This window comes from Leptonychotes weddellii, chromosome 11, assembly GCF_054177405.1.
Source record: "Leptonychotes weddellii isolate Sample4059 chromosome 11, ASM5417740v2, whole genome shotgun sequence".
NCBI classification, from domain to species: Eukaryota; Metazoa; Chordata; class Mammalia; order Carnivora; family Phocidae; genus Leptonychotes; species Leptonychotes weddellii.
Window position 1 is genome coordinate 32,510,480 of NC_138379.1, and position 17,884 is coordinate 32,528,363.

At 38.9% G+C, this 17,884-nt stretch overlaps 1 protein-coding gene and 1 non-coding gene across 3 annotated transcripts in view; one reads left to right on the forward strand and one right to left on the reverse strand.

Annotated features, from left to right (window-relative positions):
- NELL1 (neural EGFL like 1) overlaps positions 1–17,884 on the reverse strand; it is a 794,543-nt gene that overhangs the window by 219,021 nt on the left and 557,638 nt on the right. The window lies entirely within an intron of this gene.
- On the forward strand, positions 15,831–15,933 carry LOC115937339 (U6 spliceosomal RNA). Its single transcript, XR_004072640.1, has one exon. It is a non-coding gene; the product is annotated as a U6 spliceosomal RNA (small nuclear RNA).

Sequence of the window (17,884 nt, forward strand, 5' to 3'; positions counted from 1 at the left end):
CCTGGAGACATTTCCACCCAACTTGCACAGCAATACTTCACTCTGCCCCTTAGCTCCCAGCCATAGCGGGTCATTTTGGTACTCCATGCTCAGCCACATCCCTGTTGTCTCTACCTGTTCAGATTGTAAGTCATGTCCTCCACTCTCTTTCTCACTCTTAAGAGTTTAACCTTCTTCTGAACCAATTATCTCAAGTATAACTCCTTCCAGATACGTCTTAATCCATAGGCTCCACCTACCACCACTGGCAATGTAAAGCACCTGGTAAGCAGGTTACACTTGGGCTCCCAGAACTCTGCCTGGAAAAACCTGTGCTTAGCTCAGCTCAAAGCTTCCTTTTTTTAAATTAATTAACTAATTTAAAAGATTTATTTATTTTAGAGAAAGAGAGCGAGTGTGGGAGGAGGAACAGAGGGAGAGAGAAACTCAAGCAGACTCCCCATTGAGCCCATATGGAGGTTGACTGGGGGCTCAATCTCACAACCTTGAGATCATGATCTGAGTCAAAATTAAGAGCCAGGCACTAAACTGACTGAGCTGCCCAGGCGCCCCAAATTTATTTATTTGAGAGAGAGAGAGTGCAAGCCCATGGAAGGGAGGGGCAGAGGGAGAAACTCAAGCAGGCTCCATGCATACTCTGTGCTGAACACCCAAGGCAGGGCTGGATTTCACAACCCTAAGGTCATGGCCTGAGCCAAAACCAAGAGTCAGGCACTCAACTGTGCCACCCAGGTGCCCCTTAGCTCAAAACTCCTGAGAAGAGAGATTAAATGGATAGCAATTTCTTATTAGCAATAATGACTCAGTGCTTAATGTTATGTGTGTCTAGAATTCTGTTAAAAGTTAAAATTGAATATCTTGGGGGAAATAGCACCTTTGGTGAATATCTTCTAATGATTCTATTCCTTAAAGAAGCCAAGTTCTTTCCCAATTCAGGGTCTTTTCATTTGTTATTCCCTTTGCCTAGAATATTCTTGTGAGTAGGATGTGGAAGGATAAATAGGAGTTTTCTAGGTGAATAAGATGGAGCAAGGCATTTTAATGCATGTAGTGAATATTGTTTTGCTTTTACCTGTTCAGCATCTATTCTCCATTTACAGTAGCACCATGTATTATTTTAATTTCCAAAATCCATCTTATCCTTGCTCTTAGTTCTTGTGGCTTGGGTTGAGTTCACTGCATGTGCTAAAAATAGACATATATAACTAAGCCAATTCAAAGGAACATTTTCTTTATGGTATTGTGGGGTTGGGGGTGGTAGGAAGTACTCTCATTTCAATAGAATTGCTTAACTGATAGTCTAAAACTGCCAATGGTCATCTTTCCTTCTACTTGAGAGCTGCCTGAGACAAAAATCTAACATAGAAAAATTTAGACTGAAGGAATGGGGAGAAAGAGAGCAGTTTTCTTCATATTAATTTGGAAACTTCGAGTCCAGCAATGCCTTTTCTATGCCTTCCTTGTTAGTTTAATGAGCTAATAAATTCACTGGTATGCTTGAGCCAGTTTGAGTTGGGTTAGTATCACCTCTAACTGATCTGTTTCTTACTAATACAGCAAAAAACAGGCTTCCAGGTATTGGAGACTTCAACTAATTCAGTACTGGTGGAACCTAAAGTACTAAGAAAAAAGTGACAGGAGACAAGACAGGAGGCGGAAGCAGACTGTGAGCTTAAGTGGGTAAAAACTGATGTGATATCAAGGTGCCTGTGATTTCTATTGCTAGTAGCACAAACCTTCCAGAGGAGGTTTGAAGTGCTGCGAACAGTTCAGAGCACACCACCAGCCACACTGAAGAAACTGCTCGGAAACATGCAGAATTCACTGGGAGAAGACATCTCTTTGAGGAAGATCATTTTGAGCAGTCAGCAAACCCACAGTGACCCAGATGTCACGTAGCATTGATACTGCGTGCTAGAGTGGGCGGGAAATATTTCAGTAGTGTGAAATACAATGGCTTTCAATAAAACTGGGACCTGTGGTCAGAAGGTATGTGCTCATGTCCCCAGTATCTCTTCCTGATCATATACTAACCAGGTAGCCTTTGAAAAGTCACTTAGCACTTACGAAACAGAGGGAATGACCCCCTACCCTGTCAACTTCCCAGGGTTTCAGAGAGGTCCCAAAAAGATATGGATGTACAAATGCTTTGGAAACTGTAAAGCTCTATGCAAGTCTGTTACTATTAATGTTGTCAGGCGATCAGGGCTTGTGGATAAGTTTTGACAATCATTTTCTCTGTGATTCTGATAAAGTCATTAAATTCTTCAGATCTCATTTCACTACTCTTTAAGAAGAGACTGAAACTCAATGGCATTGAGATGTTCCTTCCAAATGTCACATTATTTCAGTAATTCTCCAAGTCTGCACTTCCCCTTTGTGGAAAGAAGCAAATTGCCCAAATTAACAAAGTGACAAATTGGGATTTTCTGGAAGGCAAAAGCCAAGTTACTTCTGAAGTCAGAACCCAATCACAGGGAAGTACCAGAGCCTGCAGCACTTAGAGCAACAACAGTGATAACAGAAGCATAATTCCCAGTGTTAATTCTGAACAACAAATAAGTTAAATTTGCATCAACTATTTGGTCTAATAAAGCAGTTATTTCATTGTGCATTCTTTGAGAAATGCTTCCATAAAAATTGTTAAAATTAAACTTCTGGCACTTAACAGATTAAATTACAAAGAAAATTCACTTACAGTTGACACATCATTCCCTGGAGAAGCAGAATTACTGAGGTGTTCATAATACAGCAACTGTCATTACAAAGCATTTTCACGGCCAAAAATTGCTTTGAAATTCACTGAAACACTGTGATGAGGCAGTCAGCCATTATCCCCATTGTAGAGCTAAGAAAACTGATGCCCTGGGTAGAGCCTGACTCACATTCAAAACACATAGTAGGTGGAGCAGGTGGAAATTTTAATTTGGGTCTTTTGACTTCCAAGTCTCTATTAGGCTATATTCCCTCATGGCAGCCACTGTAACCAGGCTTACCAGTAGGTGCCACTGCTTTGCATTTTATGTTATATACACAGAGGAGACTTCGGAGTTTTTGAATAGGGGATAAAAAAAACAAACAAAACCAAAAACATAAAAATGCTGTTATGAAAGGTCTGGACCAGCCGAGTGCAATTCAGCAGAGTTGAGATGAGTTTGCTGTCTGGGTTTACGCAACCAAATACACATCATGCAATATTATTGTTTCTACACCAAATTTCAGGCCCAATGCCCACATGTGTGATTGATGGAACTCAATTAATACTGCTCTCTGCTGCCTGACTTCTTAGTGACACCAAGTTATTTCAGCCTGTTAGAGATGCCCTGAAATCTCTTCACCAGCTCCTGCTACAATTGGGTATTGATTGAAAAATTCTACTACTGTACTTAGTTACACAGCTTTCAATAAGCAGGTCACAGACGGCACTGTGGCTGGTTCAAGGACAGCTGAAAGGCTGGAGGGCAATGGTATACCTGAGAAAATGAGCAAGAAGCCTTAGATGCTTAGGCAGAATGCCCGGATCTCCTTATTGGCATGTGACCTGGGAATTTAGTAAATATGAACTTGCCTCTGGGCCCCAAATGAGGCACACCTGCTGGATACAAAACTGAAAATATTTAACAGCAACCTGATTGTACTTCAAATTAAAATAAGAATAAGGACTTGGCATGTGATGGTTTGGAGGGGCTAACACTCCCAGTTGAATTAACATTGAGCAAGCTCTTTATCCGAGGCACTGGAGATACTAAGAAACATAAGATAGTATTCTCATTATCAAGAGTTAACAAATTACAACCCACAGGCCAAATTTGGCCAGCTATCTATTTTTGTGAATAAAATTTTATTGGAACACAGTCAAGGTCATTTATGTATTGTTTCTGGCTGTTTTGCTGGGATGGCAGAGCTGAATAGTTGTGACAGAGACCACATGTCCCCCAAAGCTAAAATATTTACAACCTGACTTTTTACAGAGAAACTTTGCTGACCCATGAGCTAGACTGCTGTGGGAGCAACAGGTACTAATGGAGGACTTGAATATAATATCCTAAATTCCTGACAGAGCACAAGATGATAAGAAACCCTTAAGGAAGAGTACCTAGGCTGTCCATAGGCTGTCAGAAGGAGCATAATAGCATGAGCTATTTCTGAAAGAATGAACACAGTTGACTAAGAAAGATAAAGAGAGGGAAGCCACAAGCAGAAGCACCTGTGCAAGGAAAAATGCAAAATTGAAGAACAAGATCATGCCAGTGCATGAAAATGCAATCTACATAGGAGCCCCTGAACTGTAGGAGTCTCAAGGGGAAGCTAGGAACCTGGTCACAGAGAGTCTAATATGTTATACTGGGGGTCTGGGCTTTACCTATAGGAAATCCTAGGCTATTGAAAGGGTGAAATAAGGGCATAGTAGTTTTAGTATTTTGCATAGATCTCTTTTGGAGCAAAAAGGCAGTAACATGGATGGATCTACAGAGTATAATGCTAAGCGAAATAAGCCTGTCAGAGAAAGTCAAATACCATATGATTTCACTCATATGTGGGATTTAAGAAACAAAACAAATGAACAAAGAAAAAAGAAAAAAAACAGACTCTTCACTATGTAGAACAAACTGGTGGTTACCAGGGCGGATGTGGTTGGGGAGATGGGTGAAACAGGTGATGAGGATTAGAGAGTACACATATCATGATGAGCACTGAGTAATGTACAACATTGTTGAATCACTATATTGTATACCAACACTAATAGAACACTGTATATTAACTATACTGAAATTTTAAAAAAATAATAAAATGAAATAAAGGAGTATGAATTGAAAGAGAAAATTACAAGCTTTGACTTTGGAGATAATTCAATGGTCCAAATGACAGATATTTGGGGTCTAGGCTTTACTCTCAGTAAAGTTTCCATTCAATATTATTAAAAGAAGGAGACTAGAGAAGAGGAAGATGGATATTTTCCTTAAAAAATGATGCTAACCAAAAACATAGCCAGTGTCTCTGGTGGGCTTTAATGCACCTAATCTAAGCAGGAGCACAGAAAATCACTGGGAAGCCAATTTAGTAGGTGCTGAATATAATAGAGGGAAGAGGAGAAAGATAACTAAAAATGTGCCCTGTGCCAGACACAGTGCCATCTTCTTCACATAAATACTCTTATTTGGCTCTACAGTTGTAAATGAGTAATAAATGTAATTATACCCACTTTAAAATGAAGGAAGGGTCTCCTTTAGGATTATAGAAAGAAAGTCCCTGGTAGGGACCCGGGGACATGACTGGCACTCAACAAAGTTTTGGTGTCTTCCTTATGGGAATGCCCTGAGACATTATCCTTACTGAATCCAACCAGAAGGGAAGGTTTTCTCATTCCTCAGATGATTTTATATACCTCCTTTCACCTAAGCTTTCTGCAGGTATTCAGGATCCAGTGGAGACAGTTTGGGACTAGCCTTGGCATCAGAGAGGTTACAATCCATGGTACTATTGGACATAACTTCCCTTAGGATAGTGGGAGTACAGTTTGGAAGCAAAAATCATACATTTTGAATAAATTCCATATTCTGATCATTAATATACACCAACAAGCTCATGTGGCCCCCTAACTATAGAGATATTTGGAAACAATGAACAAAGAAAGTAAGATCTCAATTGGTTTCTTCTAAAAAAAAAAAAAAGGTATTATTAAATATACAAAGTTTCTTTACTTGAAGTGCTAAACTCCATGTGAAGTTAGTTGTTCTCTCCTTCAAACCCGCATGGATTATAGTGTCAAGTATTAAAGTAATCAAACAAGGAAGCCGTTAGACTGAGGTGACATCAATCAATGTACTAGGGGACTGAAGAAGCATGAAAACCTGAGCCAGAGTCAATTCCTGTAAACTCTTCAAGATCAAGAAATCCAAACTTAACCAATCACAAACAGCCAAGTAGGCTTTCCCAAATAAGGCAAGCACTTAAGCTATAACCATTCAAATAATTTCCTCGTTTGGCCTCCATGTGTGCTCTACAAAATCCTCTTCCTTAGTTCCTGTCTGCAGAGTGCTGCTCCATTCAAACTGATACCTGCTCAAATCAACTCTCATAAATTTTAATGTGCCTCAGTTTTCTCTTAAGACAAGGGAGTGGGTTTTAATTGCTAGTTGGTTTGGCATTTAGCATAGTGTGATGTACAAATAAGCACTTAATAAATGCCTTTTGATGGGGATAATGGCTTGGTCTAGGGAATAGTTTCAGCTACTGACCATGTGTACTTAGCTGGAGAAATTATCTTTCCTTACCATCTAGTATCAAATGACTCCCAATTAATACCATTCATCACATATACTCCAGACCCACAGTCATAAACCCTGGTTACTTTGTCTGAATCACCAACAAGGGGTCTTGCTTAGCAATGTCTGAGCTCCCATTTGGAATAAGACTTCCCTTTGCCTGTCACAAATCCATTTGTGAGAATTCAAAAATATGTACAGATCACACTAAATATGAATTTGTGTTTTTGGTGATGCTAGGAAGCCACACAGATAAAGTCCCCCATAGCTAAAAGTTTATTTTGCAGTTCTAGATGTTATGTTCTAGTTATGATGTGATTCTCCTTTTCCTGGACTCTGTCATAGTACAGATGTATAATATGCAACATTCTGTCTTACTGGATTCCAAGTGTTTTACAAATGAGACTGGTCTTGCTTAAAACCATGAGCTTTTCCGGGAAAAGGACATATCCTATCTCTTCTCTATTAGTTGGCACTCAACTCAGGGATAACCACACACATATTAAAATCAAAATAAGAGTCAAAGTTATATTAGCTTAAGTTTATGGAAAAATATCCTGGGATGATTTTGAATGGTTAAGACAGGGAGTTGGTACAATCAAGTGAAAGCAAGAAAGAATGAGAGTGAGAAATAAGGTAGAGAGGTAAGTGTGTTGGTTTGTCAGCACTGCAATAACAAAGTACCACAAGCTGGAACGGCTTAAACAACAAAATACTATTGTTTCACGGTTCTGGAGGCTACAAGTTCAAGATCAAGGTGTTGGCCGGTACATTCCAAGGACTGGGAAGGAGACTCTGTTTCATGCCCTTCTCTCCTAGCTTACGGTGGTTTGCTGGCAATCTTTGGCATTTGTGGGCTTGTAAAAATGTCACCCCAAACTCTGCCTTCATCTTCATATAGTATTCTCTGTGTGTGTATTCAAATTTCCCATTTTTATAGGGACACAAGTCATATCAGATGAGGGGCCCACTCTACTCCTTGATCACTTTAACTACATCTGCAGTGATACTATTTCCAAATGAAGTCATGTTCTGAGATGCTGGGGGTTAGGACTTCATGAATTTTGGGGAAATGCAATTCAATCCATAACAATAGCTGTGATAATATGGTATAACAAAAAATATATATTTGGTGTTCATCCACAGCTCCTGGCACATAGTTCCTAAAACCCTTTTAATTTCCTATATAACAGCTATAGGAGCATCTTTAAAAAAATATTTAGTTTTGTTCCCAGCTCCAGAGCATAAACATGAAATTGATGTCATTCGTTATTTATAACAAATTCCTTTCAATCACACCTGAGTTTATGTTAATGAGCCCTAAGGATGGAGCTGGCTGCCAAGGGGAACCAACCACATGATTAGCTGGATGGAACTTTCAGTCCTGCCCCACCCCACCCCACCCCACCTCTAGGGAGGGGAGAGGAGCTGAAGATGCAGTTCAGTCACCAATGGCCAATGACTTAATCAACCATGCCTACATGAAGCCTCCATAAAATCCTGAAAAGGACAGGGTTCGGAGAGATTCCAGATTGGTGAACATGTGCAAGTCCAGGAAGAGTGGAACTCAGAGAGGGCATGGAAGTTCCACACCCTTTCCTATGTACTTTGCCCTATACAGCTCTTCCATCTGACTATTCTTGAGTTGTAATCTTTTATAATGAACCAGTTATCAAGTAAGTAGACCATTTTCCTGAGTTCTGGGGTCCACTGAAGCAAATTAACCAAACCTGAGGATGGGGTCCTGGGAACCTCTGATTTATAGCACAGGGGACAACCTGGACTTATAATTGGCATCTGAATTTGTGGTAGACAGGGCAGTCTTTTGGGACTGAACCCTTAACTGGAGGGATTTACACTATCTCCAGGTGGATAGTGTCAGACATACAGTTGGTGTTATAGAATTGCTTGGTATGGGACAGTCCTCCCCTGATATATTTGGTGACCAGAAATGTCAGGAGTATAGAGAGAGTCATGGAGAAACATGGGAGTCCTTTGTTTACAGTAGGTAAAGCCAAAGAACATTGTGCACAATGATCTGACTATATCTTCCCAAGAAAATACCAATGGTTTCTTGGTGACACGGGATAAGTCAGAAAAACCATATAGAACATCTGCATCTTAGAACAGTCTATATGACGGGGAGAAAGGGGAAAAAAAAAAAACCAATTCATGGGTTATCTCCTTATAATCCCTGTCTTCTTTTAGTCAAAGTTTGCCCCAAGGAACATTATTCAGTAATTCTAGTTGATATTACCCTGCCCCTGTGGAGGTAATGGGGAAGCTAGAGCTTCCATGGGTCTAGTTAGGTTGGACTTGGACATGGGAGCTGCTGCAGGTGCTCCCAGAGTCAGCAGACAGAAGAGGGCCCAAAGCTGGCACTTTACCCAAAATAGGTGAGAGAATCAATAAATTATGACTGGTGGCTGGGATTTTAAGGCCGTGAGAATGATAGGAGCCATTGCCCAGCTATTCAAGCCAGGAAGCAAGGCAAGTAGCCAAGGCCCAGAGAACAGATGGGCCCAGAGTGCCTGGGGAGGTACATACACTAGGACTGGTAAACATGTATTTAAAAACACAGCAAAACATAATTATCAGCACTGGCACCAATATGATGAAAACTAATGTACTGATGTGGAAAATTATAAATGAGTGTATTCATTTCCTAGGGCTGACATAACAAATTACCACAAACATGGTGGCTTAAGACAGCAGAAATGTATTCTCTCACAGTTCTGTAGGCTAGAAGTCTGAAATCAAGGTGGTGGCAGGGCCATACTCTCTCCAATGGCTCTAGGGACCAATCCTTCCTTGCCTGTTTTCAGCTTTTGGTGGTAGCCAGGAAACCTCAGCATTCCCAGGCTTGTAGATGCATAACTCAAATCACTGTCCCTGTTTTCATATTACCAAATTGCTTTGTGCCCCTGTCTTCACAGAGAGGTCCTCTTCAACTATATTGGATTTAGGTCATCCTAATAACCTCATTTTAACTTGATTACATCTGCAAAGACTCTACTTCCAAATAAGGTAGCATTCACAGGTACTGGGCGACAGGGGTTGCAACAATATCTGGGGATGGGGCACAATTCAACCCATAGCAGTGAGGCTAAGAGGAATAGGGTTTTAAAAATGGATTTATTCTGGGCGCCTGGGTGGCTCAGATGGTTAAGCGTCTGCCTTCGGCTCAGGTCATGATCTCAGGGTCCTGGGATCGAGTCCCGCATCGGGCTCCCTGCTCCTTGGGAGCCTGCTTCTCCCTCTGCCTTTCTCTCTCGCTCTGTCTCTCATGAATAAAAAAAAAAAAAATGGATTTATTCCTGATTACTTGCTTGATCTCGGGTATATCTTTAGATCTCTACAGATTGGAAATTCCACCTCTGTAAAATGAGGTTAGTGGTTAATATTTTAGAGATGGGCCCTTCTCCATAAAATGCATAAAACCAAATACATACAAATGTTTCATGGGGTTCACAGGCCTCCTGAAAGCCCATCCCTGAACCCCTGAGACTAATCTCTGTCCCAACTGCCCAAGATCTCTTCAAATTTTGCCACTTTACAGCTTTATTATTTATTTACATGCTTTATTAACATTTCACTCAAGTTTTATTAGCTTTTCTAAGTCCTGTGGCAGAAAATGCTCTCTTTAGACATTAAAAAAAAAAAAGGAAATGCTCTTTCCTCGTTTCAAGACTATCAATGCCAGCCATTTCAAGGGATAAATGATGCTGTATATTTTCTGAGAAGTCAGAGTATCTTTGTTCCTATAAGCCTGGGGTAAAGTTCCATGAAACAGAAGAGCAGTCAGTGTCTGCGTCCACCCCCAGAAACTGTGGGGCAAATAATTTCAGAAGCTTTGGTAGATCTGAACCTTGTACCTTCTCCTGGACCAGACAATCTCACACATTTTAGGCTTCACTCAGAACCCCATATCCAGGCAGCAAAGTCTGAGAACCTCTGACACAATGTATATACCTATTTAAAAGTGTGCATGATGGGTGATCTTTTAGGTTTTCACTAATGTCCTTCAATTGCAATTGCTCTTTCTAAAGCAGGGGGATTACATTTACTTCAATTCCTTAACTTGTGATCTAACAAAGTGCTCCGATTAGTATTTAGCAAATGTTTCTTGTCTACCCCTCCTTTCTGCTGTCACAGTGATCTTGGAAGCCCGTCGAACACATGGCATAACTATAAGATAGACGAGGGTGACTGAATGCACATTAGACTTCATAAGAGTAAGAAATAAACATTTATAATCTAAGCTACTGAGATCATGTAGTTTACTATTGGAATGGAATAGTCTTTCTATCCTGATTAATACAATGACACACCAAATGTAATGAATGGAGTTATATGGACTTTTCATGTTATCTTTGATCATAGGAGAAAAAAAGGATCCAGAGAACAACCTTTACTTTATTATGATATCAATTACATAGACTGATTAGTACTCCCTGGCTCCATCCATTTCAGGTCCAGTTTTAGGAAATATTGTGCTCGATGCTCCCAAGCCAAGTACCTTGAAAACTGCCATTTCAGTGAGAAGCCCCTAAGAACGTGCCTCGTCTCAGCTTGCATGAAGACTTCTCTGCATTGAAACAACTAACAGAAGAGTCCTTTTTCACAACATCATCTAACGATCACATGTTGTTTAACTGAGAATACTTGCTGAGTTTTCACATGCAAAATTGATCTTGCATTTCGACCTAGTTATCTATTTATTTAAATTTTACCCTATCAGAATATCAATAAGATATTCAAAAGGAATAACTTTTATTTCCTGTGATTATTGGAATTTAACTTGTTCTTGCTATAATATCCTAATCCTTGAATGTAAATGTAATAACCTCAGCAATTAGAACTTTTAAAGGGCCACCTGAGTACAGCAAGGAAAAGCAGGCAATAAAATTTTTTATAAGTTTAAATAGGAAATATTTTCTTTTCTGTTCAACACATGGATAGACAAGTATAAGACTCACTAAGTGTAGTGTCAAATCCAACAGAGTAGTATCTAGTTGACCTGAATTCTAGTGCTATCTCTGCCTGTTATAAATATTATAATCTTGAGCCAATCACTTAAACTGTTTTGGGTATTTGTTTGCTCTTTTTTTGTTTTTTAAGAATTTTGGGAGAACCAGGCAAGACTGAAAACCAAGGTGGCAAGATCCTAAATTCTGAATTGCATAGTCCTGAAAATGGTACCTTGCTTCCCCATTTATTGATTCTCGCTTAAATAAGTCACTGGCCTCTACAAACCTCAAGTGGCTCAGGTGTACAAATGGGATAAAAAGATAATAATAATAAATAAGATAATGTATGTAAAAGGGTTTGACACAGCCTGGCTGATAGTAAATACCAACTAAATGTGTTTCTGTAAATGCTACATAGATGTGGAGTGTTACTATTACTCATATACACTTATGAAGGTTCTAGTTAATATTCAAGGGCAAGTTTATGTCATACCTGAGGAAGTTTTTAAGAAACTGAGGATTTGCTATCACAATTACAGTTCTGATAATAAAGGTCATTGCTAAAGAATGTTGAAATATTTGTAATATATGGGATAATGTGCATTAGCTATTGTTACATAAATGTCAGTTAACAGAACTAAAAAAGACTTGGGATACAGTGTAAGGCCTAATATTCAAACAGAACTGAAGCAAGCTTTGCTTAAGAGCGGAAGGCTTCTATCACCTCTGCATTTGGGCTTAATTATGATTTGACAGAGGAAAAGGTCTGATTAAAACAGTATGTCCAAGTTCACATAACTAATATCTATGAATCTTAGTTTTCTCCTATGCAAAATGTGGAAATTAGTAGTGTCTAATTTGCTGACACTGGGGACTATCAAAAAGAAAAAAGCTAAAGCACTAGGAGAGGGTGGACTCGCCACATTCAACACTGGCCATCTACAAAGCAGAAGACAAATATTTCCTTTGGTACTATTGCTAGCCAATACTATGCCTATAGGACATTTTTCATTCATTTTCCCAACAGATATTTATTCATTGCTTTCCCACTGTGTGCCAGCCACTATCCTAGGGCTTTGAGAATGCAGCAGTGAACAAAATACTACAATCTTGCCGTCATGCAACTTACAGTCTAGGGAGGACAGGGACGTGATAGAAAGATACACAAAGAAATACAGAACTGCAAATCTGAAAACCTCTATGAAGGAAGGAGACAGGATCTGGTACAGTGTTGAAGAGTGTAAGCTGTGAAGACCGGGTTCAAATCTTGGCCTTCCCACTTATAAATGGTGTAACTTTGGGCTGCCAACCTCTCTGTACCTTAGAAATTCTTCTGTAAATAGAGATAGTGAATTACTTCACAGGGCAATTGGGAAAATCTAATGAAATAACACACGTAAGTAAAGGAATTAGTGCCCAGAAGATAGCAAGTGCTCAGAATATTAGTTATTGTTTCAATTGCAGGACTTTCATGGGAAGGCTCTTTGTTTACTTTGTTAAACAAATACATCAGATGGCTAATAACACACACACACAAAAACATACAATGTTAAGATCATCAATCAATTGCTCTTCTTTTTGTTAAGATGCATTTGTCATCATATACGAAACATAATGGTTTGACCAAATTTTTACTTTCTAAACTGGATGTTGTGTAGAAATTTTAGGGAAGAAAAGAACCCAGCATGCTATCAGCTTTATTTGACTGTCTTCAGGCAGGCAGCTTCCCAGCTGCCTTGACAGTGAGGATCCATCCATTTCTGAAAGATCTCCTGGGAAGGCGACATTTTAATCTCCATTGGCAGATAACAAATAAATGGTATTGAAAATTTCACACCCAGATGAAGGGTGATGCTTAATCCAAAGTGATTTATGGCCCGAGTCACATGGTTATTATTGACAATTCCTTCATTAGATCTTTGGCATTTTCCCCAGTCACATTTTTTCTTAGTTTAAATACAACACGATCAGAAAAAGTCAGACACTGAGACAATTAAGGGGAAAGTGAGGAAAAAAAAAAGGGAGGGGGCAGAGAGAGAGAGAGAGAGAAAAAGGAAATATTTGATAAGTGAATTCATTTGGATTTTTTTTTTCCTTTTCTAGTTCTTGGTATAATTATCTTTAGAGGTATCTATAAAAATGTTTGAATTGAAAACTTACGATAGGCTTATAGTAGAATGAATAAAATTCAGAACATTTTTAAGTGTTTCGGGCATCTTAAGTGCCATTTCAAAAAAATCTTGGCTTTTGTATTTGCAATGTTATTAATATTATGGGTTTTACAACATAATAGACATTGTCTTATTTTCTAATTGAATTTGATTCCTATTTAGGGGCCTTTCCAAAGAGCTTAGTGTATCCATAGAGGATATCAGGCCTCTGATTCCAATAAGTAAAAATAGATTTTTTTTTAACCTGCGAAACAATGGAGAGTCAAAACGAACCTGTTTGCTAATGCTGCTGTAGGAGCTAGGTATTTTAGCTGTTCCTTTCTCTTCCTCGGTCTGCACCCTCAGTATCTGCTCTCCATCTTCCTCTCTCCAGCTGCCTCAGCAGATACAGCCTAGCATACTGATGACCAAACCTAGCTGCTGTCACAGAATCTATACAAGTGCACTAACCAAGACACTCACCAGAACATCATATGAAAACTAAGTACATGGTGAAATCCTTTCTCAGAGGCCAAATTAAAATATAAAGAAAGGACTGGTAAGCATGACTGCATGTATTCCATTTATGTTTTTGAACTCTATGAGGATACGATGCAAAAGGAGATAAATGGAATTAGAGATACATGGAAACAGAGAGAGAGAAAGAGAGAGAGTGAGAGAGGTGTCTCTCACACAAATCCTTTAACTAAGAGAAGAGGGACCATTAACATTCCCTGGGTAGAGATACAACACCCAGCAGACTATATTATGCATTACATACTGTGCCTAATCAGAGGTCAGCAGACTACAGCCTGCAACCTGTTTTTGCAAGACCCATTTAACATAAGGATGGTTTTTCATATTTATTATTTGGATGGTTTTTCATTTCTAAGTATAAAATATAAAGAAGACTATTGGCTATTTGGAGAGAACAATTACTCATTGTATGTATTGGCCTGTAATTCCTAAAGTATTTGTTCTCTGTCCCTTTGCAGATAAAGTTTGCAAACCACTGGCCTGCACTATTTATCACCCAAGACACTTTTGCATTTCTCCTTTGTGGCATTCACTATACATACACTCATATTTATTGTCCAGCTATACCTCTAGATAACACATTCCTTGAGGGTAGGAACAAGGACAAGCTCTGTGATTGTTACACAGCTGTGTCCCAGCACCAAACAATACATCTAACACAAAAAAATCATTCAATAAAAATTTGATTACAAAGTTAATAAATGAATGAACTATGATGCACATGCAGGACTTTCCTGGCCCTAGTGCTTGTATGTCCTAACAGCAAAGTGGAAACCAAAAGAAGAAGGAACCTGCTTAAAATCACACAGCAAAAGAGTGGAGAAAAAGGACTTTCAATTGGGAGATTCATGCCCTTACTGCAGAGCATTTTACCTACAAGCTTCCTTTGAGCAAAGGAGGAAAGAGCCAATTTTGTCTAATATGGTTAACACAAACATCTGTGGAGAACAGATAAACCAGACAGAGCACTTACTCATTGGGATAGGCAAAGCCATGCGAACACTGCCAGCTACCTGTTTTCTACCCACTCTCCACCTGCTTCCTCATCCAATGCTTCCATGCCCAGTGAATCACTGTACAAGTGTCAGGAACTGAATTGTATGACAACTCATGGAAACAGTAAGTAGATTTTTTTAGTTGGATAGTGGGGAGCCACCCAGTGATGCCGAATGCATCCATCCATACATACACATGGAAGCAAGCTCAAAAGCACATAATTCATACTATTCTGCTTATTTTATTATAAAGAGCACAAAGGTCAAACAATACGCCTTCATCCTTGCCCAATTACATCACTCAAACTGCATCTCCAACTTTTTATATTTCTGTCTTCCATGACTACAATCACAACAGTAATAGTGGCCATGGTGGTGATGGGTCTTGAACTGATTTACCTACATTGTATGGTTTCACCTTAAACATAACCTAGAAAGAATGGAGATAAAGTTCACAAAGGTAGTAAGTGGTAGAGAATTCAAACATAAGACTTTTCTGACTGCAAGTTTGGTCATTTGTAACCACTGCATTGAATTAGAACTATCCACTTTGGCTGCTGCTTTGTTCCTTAGTGCTTGTCCTAGTCTTCATGTCCTCATTTCCATTTTTATTGATTTTACGCATTTTTTATCTTTTAAAAAGAAGCTTACAGTATGATCTGCTTAATCTCATATTACCCAAGAATGACCTTAAGTCTATGACACAGGATATGCATGAATCTAAAATAACTGATAACATTTAACCACTTTCCAATGTTATTTAATTTCTTTATACAATATTTTTTCTACAAATGATGTGAACAAAATGGGAATGAAAGACATGAAAACCATCTTATAACAATAGCCAAACTAAGCTCAGTAGAATTAGAATTAAATGGAAAAAAATGAAGCCCCTAAAAAAAAATCCACGTGGTCCCTTCAGCAGGACATATACTAAAATTGGAAAGATACAGAGAAGATTAGCATGGCCCCTCTGCAAGGATGACATGTAAATTCGTGAACGTTCCATATTTTTGCTTGAAAAAAGCATGGAAGATACTAGAGAATCCCTTTCTGGAGAAATAAAAGAACTAAAATCTGACCAAGGTTATTAATGAGTTGCAATAAAAAATGGAGGCTCTAACTGCGAAGGATAAGTGAGGCAGAAGAGGGAATTAGTGTTATAGAAGACCAAATGATGGAGAAAGAAGAAGCTGAGAAAAAGAGAGATAAACAACTACTGGATCACAAGGGCATAATTTGAGAGATAAGTGATACCATAAAGCAAAAAAAATTAGAATAATTGGGATCCCAGAAGAAGAAGAGAGAGAGATGCAGAAGGTATATTGGAGCAAATTATGCCGGAGAACTTTCCTAATTTGGGAAAGGAAACAGGCATCAAAATCCAGGAGGCACAGAGTACCACACTCAAAATCATTAAAAATAGGCCAACACCCGGACATCTAATAGTGAAACTCACAAGACTCAGAGACCAAGAGAAAATCCTGAAACCAGCTCAGGACAAGAGGTCTGTAACCTACGACAGTAGAAACATTAGACTGGCAACAGACCTATCCACAGAGACCTGGCAGGCCAGAAAGGACTGGTATGATATATTCAGAGCACTAAACGAGAAAAATATGCAGCCAAGAATACTATATCCAGCTAGGTTGTCATTGAAAATAGAAGGAGAAATAAAGAGTCCAGGGCAAATAAAAACTAAAAGAATTTGCAAACACAAAATCAGCCCTACAAGAAATATTGAAAGGGATCCTCTAAGCAAAGAGAGAGCCTAAAAGTAACATAGACCAGAAAGGAACAGAGACAATATACGGTAACAGTCACCTTACAGACAATACAATGGCACTAAATTCATATCTTTCAATAGTTACCCTGAAAGTATATGGGCTAAATGTCCCAATCAAAACACAGGGTATCAGATTGGATAAATAAACAAGACCCATCAATATGCTGTCTGCAAGAGACTCATTTTAGACCCAAAGACACCCCCAGATTGAAAGTGAGGGAGTGGAAAACCATTTACCATGCTAATGGACACCAAAAGAAAGCTGGGGTGGCAATCCTTATATCAGACAAATTAGATTTTAAAACAAAGACTATAATAAGAGAAGAGGAAGGACACTATATCATAAAGGGACTATCCAACAAGAAGATCTAACAATTTTAAATATCTATTCCCCTCACATGGGAGCAGACAATTATATATGCCAATTAATAACAAAATCAAAGACACACATCGACAACAATACAATAGTAGGGGACTTTAACACCCCCCTCACTGAAATGGACAGATCATCTAAGCAAAAGACCAACAAGGAAATAAAGACTTTAAATGACACACCGGACCAAATGGACATCACAGATATATTCAGAACATTCCATCCCAAAGCAACAGAATACACATTCTTCTCTAGTGCCCATGAAACATTCTCCAGAACAGATCACATCCTAGGTCACAAATCAGGTCTCAACCTGTACCAAAAGACTGGGATCATTCCCTGTGTATTTTCAGACCACAATGCTTTGAAACTAAAACTCAATCAGAAGAGGAAAGTCGGAAAGAACTCAAATACATGGAGGTTAAAGAGCATCCTACTAAAGAATGAATGGATCAACCAGGAAATTAAAGAAGAATTTTAAAAAATTCATGGAAACAAAGGAAAATGAAAACACAACTGTTCAAAATCTTTGGGATGCAACTAAGACAGTCCTAAGAGGAAAGTATATAGCAATACAAGCCTTTCTCAAGAAACAAGAAAGGTCTCAAATACACAACCTAACCCTACACCTAAAGGAGCTGGAGAAAGAACAGCAAATAAAGCCTAAACCCAGCAGGAGAAGAGAAATAATAAAGATCAGAGCAGAAATCAATGAAATAGAAACCAAAAGAACAGTGAAACAGAACAACAAAACTAGGAGCTGATTCTTTGAAAGAATTAATAAGAGTGATAAGCCCCTGGCCAGAC